We start from the raw sequence: 8,519 nt of genomic DNA, 5'->3' as shown, positions 1-8,519 counted from the left end.
ACAATTTGTGGGCATCAATCGTAGATGCCTACAAAATTTCAAAAAATTTATCTAAATTAAAATTGGACGAACTCTTTTGTGAATTAGAACTTCATGAGCAAACTAACGCCGGGGTCGAGAAAGGTGTAGCTCTATTTGCAGGTTCCTCTAAAGAAAAGAAGAACAAGCCCGAATCCGAAGAAGATTCCGATCAAGACTCGGAAGACGAAGAACACCTGGTGAACCTGGTAAGGAAAATGTTCACCAGGAAAAAGAGAAGCTTCAGCAAACAGTTCGCCAGCCGACTCAAGAAATGTCACATGTTTCGGATGTAACAAAAAGGGGCACTACAAGAACGAATGCCCAAGATTGAAACTTGACAAACCAAAGTCAACAAAGAAGAAAGCCCTCAAAGCAACATGGGACGATTCCTCCTCAGACGAATCGGAAGGAGAAAGGCAAAAGCACCAAAGTCACCTCGCGCTGATGGCTCGCGAAGCTGAAACGGAAGACGAATCAGAGGAATCGGAAGACGGGTCCGAACCCGAATCGAGCCACGAGTCCGCACTCGTTTCCGAAGGTTCCGAAGAGGTATACCTAAACTTAAATCGTAAATTCTTTAGAATTATCTCGTGTTTAAATAAAAAATTAGTTAAATTGGAAAATAAAAATAAATCGCTTCTTGAGGAAAATCAAAACCTCAAGGAACAATTAAAAAATTCGAATCCAACTCAAGATCGAACACTTGAGGAGGAGAATTTATCATTAAAAAATGAAATTAATAAGTTAAAAGAATTGTTGGAAAAATTCACAACAAGATCTAAAAATTTAGATTTAATTCTAAATAACCAAAAGGCATGCTATAATAAAACCGGACTTGGATATAAGTCAAACTCAAACAAAACCTTTAAATCATTATTAACCCAACACAAAGCAACTAAACAAGCTTGGGTCCCGAAAGCATGCTTAACCACGCAAGTAGGACTTAGTCAATTCTATATACCTAAAGATAAAATACATTATATAAACTTGAATAAATCAGATCAAAAACTAAAATATAAATCTAAATTAAAATCAAAATTCAAAACTCAACAAAATTTAGATTATCACCAAGTTGATTATAACTATAAAAAGAATCGACACAAACCCAAAATCTAAATTAATGGCCAATAATTCAGGGGGAGGCTCCAGAATAGCTGGCATCTCCAAAACTAACCTACCCGACAGGGTAACCCAAAACAAACTAACCCGGCAGGGTAATTAGGATTAGTTAAAGAGAGACCAAGTTTAACTTGACTCATGGTACTGGTGAAGTTTTTGGATGATAATACGTTAGGGAAGCTTGGGCATCGCATGTCTAGAAAGATATGGCCTCGATCTGGTGCATTTGGCCAAGTGGAACTGACCGAAGCTACCCTTAAACGAATCCTAACCAGTTAGACTAAGATTTAGTACTAAGTTCCGTGGATAGGACTATTCGGAAAACTTCGAAAGGTTGGTTACTTCTAATGATGTCCATGTGACTCACCAAGCTTAGAAATTTATCCGAAAAATGCCTATTTGTGGAAACCAAAACTAAGTCTGAATCTAACACACGTTAAACCAAAACTCCATAATTAAAAATCTAATTTCATCTCACAAAATCATAGGATTCCCTTATTGATAATATAGATCGGGTGAGATGAATAAGGATTCAAAATTAAGTTCAAAATCTTTAAACTTAAAAATTATTTTCAAAATTTTAAACTTAAAAATTATTTTCAAAATTTTAAACTTAAAAATTATTTTCAAAATTTTAACTTAAAAATTATTTTCAAAATTTTAATTTTAAACTTCAAAATTTTAACTTAAAAGTTAATTTCAAAATTTCAAAATTTCAAAATTTTAAACCTAAGAATTATTTTCAAAATTTTAACTTAAAAATTAATTTCAAAATTTCAAAATTTTAAACTTAAAAATTATTTTCAAAATTTTAACTTAAAAATTATTTTCAAAATTTTAAACTTAAAAATTATTTTCAAAATTTTAACTTAAAAATTATTTTCAAAATTTTAATTTTAAACTTCAAAATTTTAACTTAAAAATTAATTTCAAAATTTCAAAATTTTAGACTTAAGAATTATTTTCAAAATTTTAACTTAAAAATTAATTTCAAAATTTTAAACTTAAAAATTATTTTCAAAATTTTAAACTTAAAAATTATTTTCAAAATTTTAACTTAAAAATTAATTTCAAAATTTTAAACTTAAAAATTATTTTCAAAAGTTTAACTTAAAAATTATTTTCAAAATTTTTATTTTAACTTAAAAATTAATTTCAAAATTTTAACTTAAAAATTAATTTCAAAATTTTAATTTTAACTTTAATTTTAACTTAAAAATTAATTTCAAAATTTTAATTTTAACTTAAAAAATTAACTTCAAAATTTTAAACTTAAATTAATTTCAAAATTAAGATTTTTTTAATGATTGATTAAAAATTGATAAACTAAGACTAACATAAAAATCCTACTTGTTGTAGGAAACCAAGTGGATTTTGGACAGTGGTTGCTCCAAACATATGACTGGAGATCACACCAAGTTCACTCAATTAACCTACAAAAGCCTAGGAACAGTTGCCTTTGGAAACAACGGTAAACTCAAGGTAATTGGTATAGGTAATATTGAATTAAAAATAGATTTCATAATTACAAATGTTCTACTTGTTGAAAATTTTAAATACAATTTTCTGAGCATAAGCCAATTATGTGACACTAGGTATAAGGTAAAATTTCTATCTACAGAATGTTTGATCAAACATCTAGATAATCCAACTATAAGCCTAAAAGGCTTTAGAAAAGACAATAGTTATGCCATTAACTTAACCACTTCTTCAGTCAAGTGTTATTTAACACAAAAAGAAGAAATCTGGTTATGACATAGAAGAATGTCACACACACATTTCAGAAACATAACTAAATTAAATGGTCTAGTTAGAGGCTTACCAAAATTACCTAACTTAGATTTAACGATATGTAATGCTTGTCAACAAGGCAAACAAACAAAATCTACCCACAAACCAATTAATGAATCCCAAACCAACTCAGTCCTAGAACTTTTACACTTAGACCTATTTGACTCCCATGGAGTTAAATTAATAAATGGAAGTCTATACTGTTTAGTTATAATAGACGACTATTCTAGGTTCACTTGGGTCAAATTCTTAAAAAATAAAGATGAAACCTTTGAAATTTTTACAAATTTCTGCAAACAAATTGAAAATGAAAAAGGCATAAAAATCAAAAGAATCAGAAGTGATAATGGAGGAGAATTTAAAAATCATAATTTTGATAAATTTTGCCTTGAAAATGGCTATCATCATGAATTCTCTTGTCCTAAAACTCCCCAACAAAATGGAATTGTAGAAAGGAAAAATAGAACTTTACTTGAAGCATCTAGAACTATGCTAAACGAATACAACTTACCTAAATATTTTTGGGCAGAAGCTGTTAGTACAGCCTGCTATGTACAAAACCGAACAACACTAAAAAAAAAACACAATAAAACATTTTTTGAAATATTTTACAACAAACAACCTAATATAAAACACTTTAAGGTATTTGGTTGCCCAGCCTTTATCCTAAATACTAGAGAACACTTAGGCAAATTCACTTCCAAAATAGAAAATGGAATTTTTCTAGGGTACTCTCTGAATAGCAGAGGCTACAGAATTTATAATAAAGTTACCTTAAGAATTAAGGAAACCACCAATGTAAAATTCAAAGAATCCAATCAAAACCTAGAACAAGCCCAACCTCAACCAGTTGACCCTGTTCATGAACATATCAATTCTGAAGGAACAAACCAAACCCAAAATCATGAAGAAGAAGAACAACTACAAGAAAGTCAACCTTCTAGAACCATAAGAGTCAACCCAAACCATCCTACTGATCAAATAATTGGTGACCCAGACCTTAGGGTCCAAACTAGGTCATCTTTCAGAAACCTAAGTCAAATCTCGTTAATCTCAAATATTGAACCCAAAACTGTAGCTGAATCCCTACTTGACCCAGACTGGGTCATAGCTACTGCTTAATACAAGTTTTCAAAACTTTATACTCCCCAAAGTCAACTTGATCTTTTCTTGGATTTAAAAATTGTACTTTTTTCCTTGAATTCTGAACCAAACTCAGTTATTTTTTAACATTAAGTGTTATTGTTTTCAGTAACTCTACACTATGATTGTTTCCCTTGTTTTTTTGATGAATGCCAAAGGGGGAGGAGGGTTAGGTGGTTAAGTTAGCTAAACCAATTTGAAAACACAAACTAACTTTAAAACCACACAAATGCATGTTGTTTCGTACATATGCTTTCACTAACTTAACCAGGTTGTCATTCCATCAAAAAGGGGGAGATTGTTGGTGCGGGTAGCACTAACGGTCTAACCCAGGTTTTGATGAATGACAAATAGGTTAAGTTAGTTGTGTTGTTGTCTGACACTTTGATCAAGTGTGCAGGAAAAGTCCAGCTAGGTCGACGGGCTGACCGGATAGCTGGCGAGAAGTCCAAGCGGGTGACGGGCTGACCGACGTCCAGCTAGGTCGACGGGCTGACCGGATGTTGGCGAGAAGTCCAGCGGTCGACGGCTGACCGGACGCTCGGCGAGGAGTCCAGACGGGTCGACGGGCTGACCGGACGTCTGACAGGTAAGTAAGGTAAGTCACTGGAGGGGAGTGACTGCGAGGACGTGTTCCCGGGAAGGGAACATTAGGCGTCGATCCGGCTTAGATCCATTTCGGATATCTAAGTCGAGATCGTGACTAGATTCCGGTCTCGGAAAGACGGAATCTAAGTCATACTTTGCTTATCTATAAAACTGTGCTAACAATCTTTGCTGCAGGGTACATTTGCCTCGGACTAACCTTTTCTTGCAGGAGAAGGACTTTCTGGAGAAGAGGGGTCCGGGCGCCCGGAGGGGATCCGGGCGCCCGGAGGCAAGTTTTATCCCCAGGACGACGTTGACACTTGGAGCATGCTGGTTGGGAGTGTTACGTCACATTCCAGGCGCCCGGAAGGGATCCAGGCGCCCGGAGCAGCATATAAAAGAAGCCCCAGGCAGGAGCTTCAACACATCAGTCTTCTGAGAACTCTGAGTCCAATCACTCTGCTGCTCTGCGCTCCAACAACGTTCACAAAGCTCCGACGACTCACTCCGGCTCTCTTTTTAATTCATTGTTTGTCGGTTAGCTTTGTTTTCTTTCTTTTTCATTAGCAATATTTGTACGTAAATTGTAATTATCCGAATTGCTAGTGAATTGCCCAACGAAAGTACTCAAGGAGTACGGGCCTTCGAGTAGGAGTCGTCACAGGCTCCGAACGAAGTAAAAATCAACAGTGTTCATCTCTTTACTTCTTTACTTTTCCGCTGCGTTTTAACTCGAGATTTTCGAATCGATATTCACCCCCCCTCTATCGAATTCAACGGTCTTACATAATACCTCCATAATTACCGTACAAATCCAGACACCAACGAAATCACGGATATTCTTTGGGTTCATCCAAAAAGTCTAGAGCTGTTTGTCAACTTTTCGTCAGTGTTGATCATTTATGTCACATACAAGACCAATAAGTATCGAATACCACTATTGGAGGTTGTGGGTATCACATCCACAATGCGAACTTACTCACTTATGTTCGCATATCTTAGTAATGAGAGGGCAGGACAACTGACATGGGCATTAGGTACCTTAAAAAAGTGGATGGTTGAAAAGAAGGCATCGTTGTCATTGGTGTTTGTTTAAGATCAGGATTTGACGCTTATTAATGCCATTGAAACATATTTTTCCAATGCACGTCATATCCTTTGTATTTGTCACATAAACCAGTGCGTAATGAAGAAATGTGCTCCTATGCTTGGTCTGGAGTGGCAGCATTTTAATGCATCATGACACTCACTTATTAATTCATCGACACAATGGTCTTACCAGCAGAAGTGGGATGTCATGCGCAAGGAGTATCAACGATTCGAGGGTGTTCTAAATTACCTTTGAGATATATGGTTACACCCTTATAAAGAGCGATTTGTTTCAGCATGGGTTGATACATGTATGCATCTCGGAAGTAATTCAAATCAAAGGTATAGTCACTTTATAGCTTTATTATTTAAATTTTATTCATTATTGTATTATTTCAATTCTTTTCAGTATTAAAACACAATGCATTTTTTTTATTACAGGGCAGAGTCTGCACATGTGAGACTGAAGTTATATTTAGGAGATATCATGTCATCCCTACATACATCTTTTGAAAAAAATACATAAGATGTTGAGAATTCAGTTCGGGGATATTAAGAAGTCGTTCGAGAAATCTCTCAACATTCCACATCATCAACATTTACATGATGACATTTTCAGTCAAATAAGGTGTCAGATTTCATTAGAGGCAATGAAGTTGATTTCTGGTCAACTAAAATGCATCGAGGAAGTATCTCACTAGCTAGTCGGCAGATGCAACTGTTATATCAAAATTGTATACGGATTGTCATGCGAGCATGATCTTGCACATTACCGTTACTTCTCCATTCCAATTCCGCTTCAGAGTATCAACGCTCATTGGAGGAGATTGTCGATGCATGTACATCAGTTTAATGACGAGGGAGCACAACCTAACAGGACATCCCACGTTATTGAGATATTAGATGGGATGGATCCACATATGCGAGAGCATATGATAGACAAGTTTTCGATATGATAGATCCATCTCAAAGTATAGTTCGAGCCCCTTCATACAGCACAGAACATAGAGGTCGACCTACGGGTAGAGATGAGCAAAGTGGACGTCGCATGCCTTCTTTTGCAGATGCATCCACTTCAGAATCTAGGGTCTCTCAACCGACTGCAACATCTCGAGGGAGAGGAAGACGTGGAGGGGGGTCAAAGGTTTGCAATACTCAAACGACCCATGATCACTCTCCAGTTCCACCTATTCATGATACTTATATTGAGAAATTACCTGTGCCTCTATAACGTTATATTTCTCGCACTGTTGATGTTTAACCTGATGGTCATTGTGGATTCAGGGCAATAGTTGCACTAATTGAGTATGATGAAGAAGATTGGTTTCAAGTACGATTTGAGCTTATAGAAGAGATTTAGCAAAATAAGGATCTATATAATCAACTTTATTCAGATCAAAATTTAGTAACCAATCTATTATTCTCATTGAATTGGTTCGAGCCATGGGTACCAGAAATGTATTGGATGGACTCTATGTCTTTGGGAATTATCATCGCATCAAGGTACAATCTTGAACTGCATACATTTGGATTTGGTGAGAATGTTGGGAGTTGTTTTACTCACTTGCCATTAAGAACTCCTCCAGTTTCAAATCAAGAGCGTCGAGAAATAGCTATTGCTCATGTTGACAATTACTTCGTACAAGTTTTTTTACATCCTCATTACCCTGTATCACCTATTCCAACATGGTGGTGGCAACATTCATCGTATGAAGCTAAAGGATGAGTCACTCGTTATAGGACACGTTTTTATTTAGAGTATGAAATAATAGGTACACCACCACCAAATGAGTCGGGAGCAGAATTTGGAGGCAATATTGATTAAAATTTCTATTTTTATATATTTCTGTGTTTTTTTGTATTATTGCATGTACCCTTCATTTGAAAAAAAATATTTGTTTCTAAGTTATGAATGTGTAATGTGTTCACTATTAATTGTTAGTATTTTTGTTAGTTTTAAATATATAATTTTTATTTTGATCCATATTTGTATACTTTTTAAAATATTTACAAATAATAACTCTTAAAATTTATAACTAAAAATAAACAAAAGATTATAAACATATAAAAAAAATTATTCAAAAATACAAAATTGATAAAAAAATTGCTTAAAAAATAAAATCAATAAAAAAAACAAAACTTAAAAAAATAATAAATTGAAAAAATACAAGTATTATGAAAAAATAATAAATAAAATTAATTATAAAATAAAACTAAATAAAATTTATATAAAATTAAAAAATAAAATATTGATAAAAAATAATAAACAAAATTGATTAAAAAATAAAATTAAATAAAATTGAAAAAATATATCATATTGATAAAAAAATAATAAATTGAATTAATTAAAAAAAATACAATTAAATAAAACTAAATAAAATTTAAAATATACTTGAGCTATTTTTTAATAAAACTAATTAAAAAAAATAAAACTAAATGAAAAATAATAAAAGAAAAAAAAAAGAAAAAGAAAAGGTAAAAATGTCATTTGGAACGGAGGGGGGACATAGAAAGCTCATCTCCGGTGAACAAATTTTAGCTTACCAAACAGCAGCAGCAGCAGCCGCTACCACCACCAACATAAAATTTGCCACCAGTGACAACATAAAAAACATGAACCACTGAGCCATTGTATGAACAGCAACCCTTCCAAACCATAGAAATAACCATTGATGCCGACAGTAGAGAATCTGAGAATTGGTGCACTAAAAAATTCTTCAAACATGGAGAGTAGTCTTTGAACTGCTTGTGCTTGTCTTTTAGCACTA

Source organism: Zingiber officinale, chromosome 3B, assembly GCF_018446385.1.
Source record: "Zingiber officinale cultivar Zhangliang chromosome 3B, Zo_v1.1, whole genome shotgun sequence".
Classification (NCBI taxonomy): domain Eukaryota; kingdom Viridiplantae; phylum Streptophyta; class Magnoliopsida; order Zingiberales; family Zingiberaceae; genus Zingiber; species Zingiber officinale.
This window is presented reverse-complemented; position numbering follows the sequence as displayed.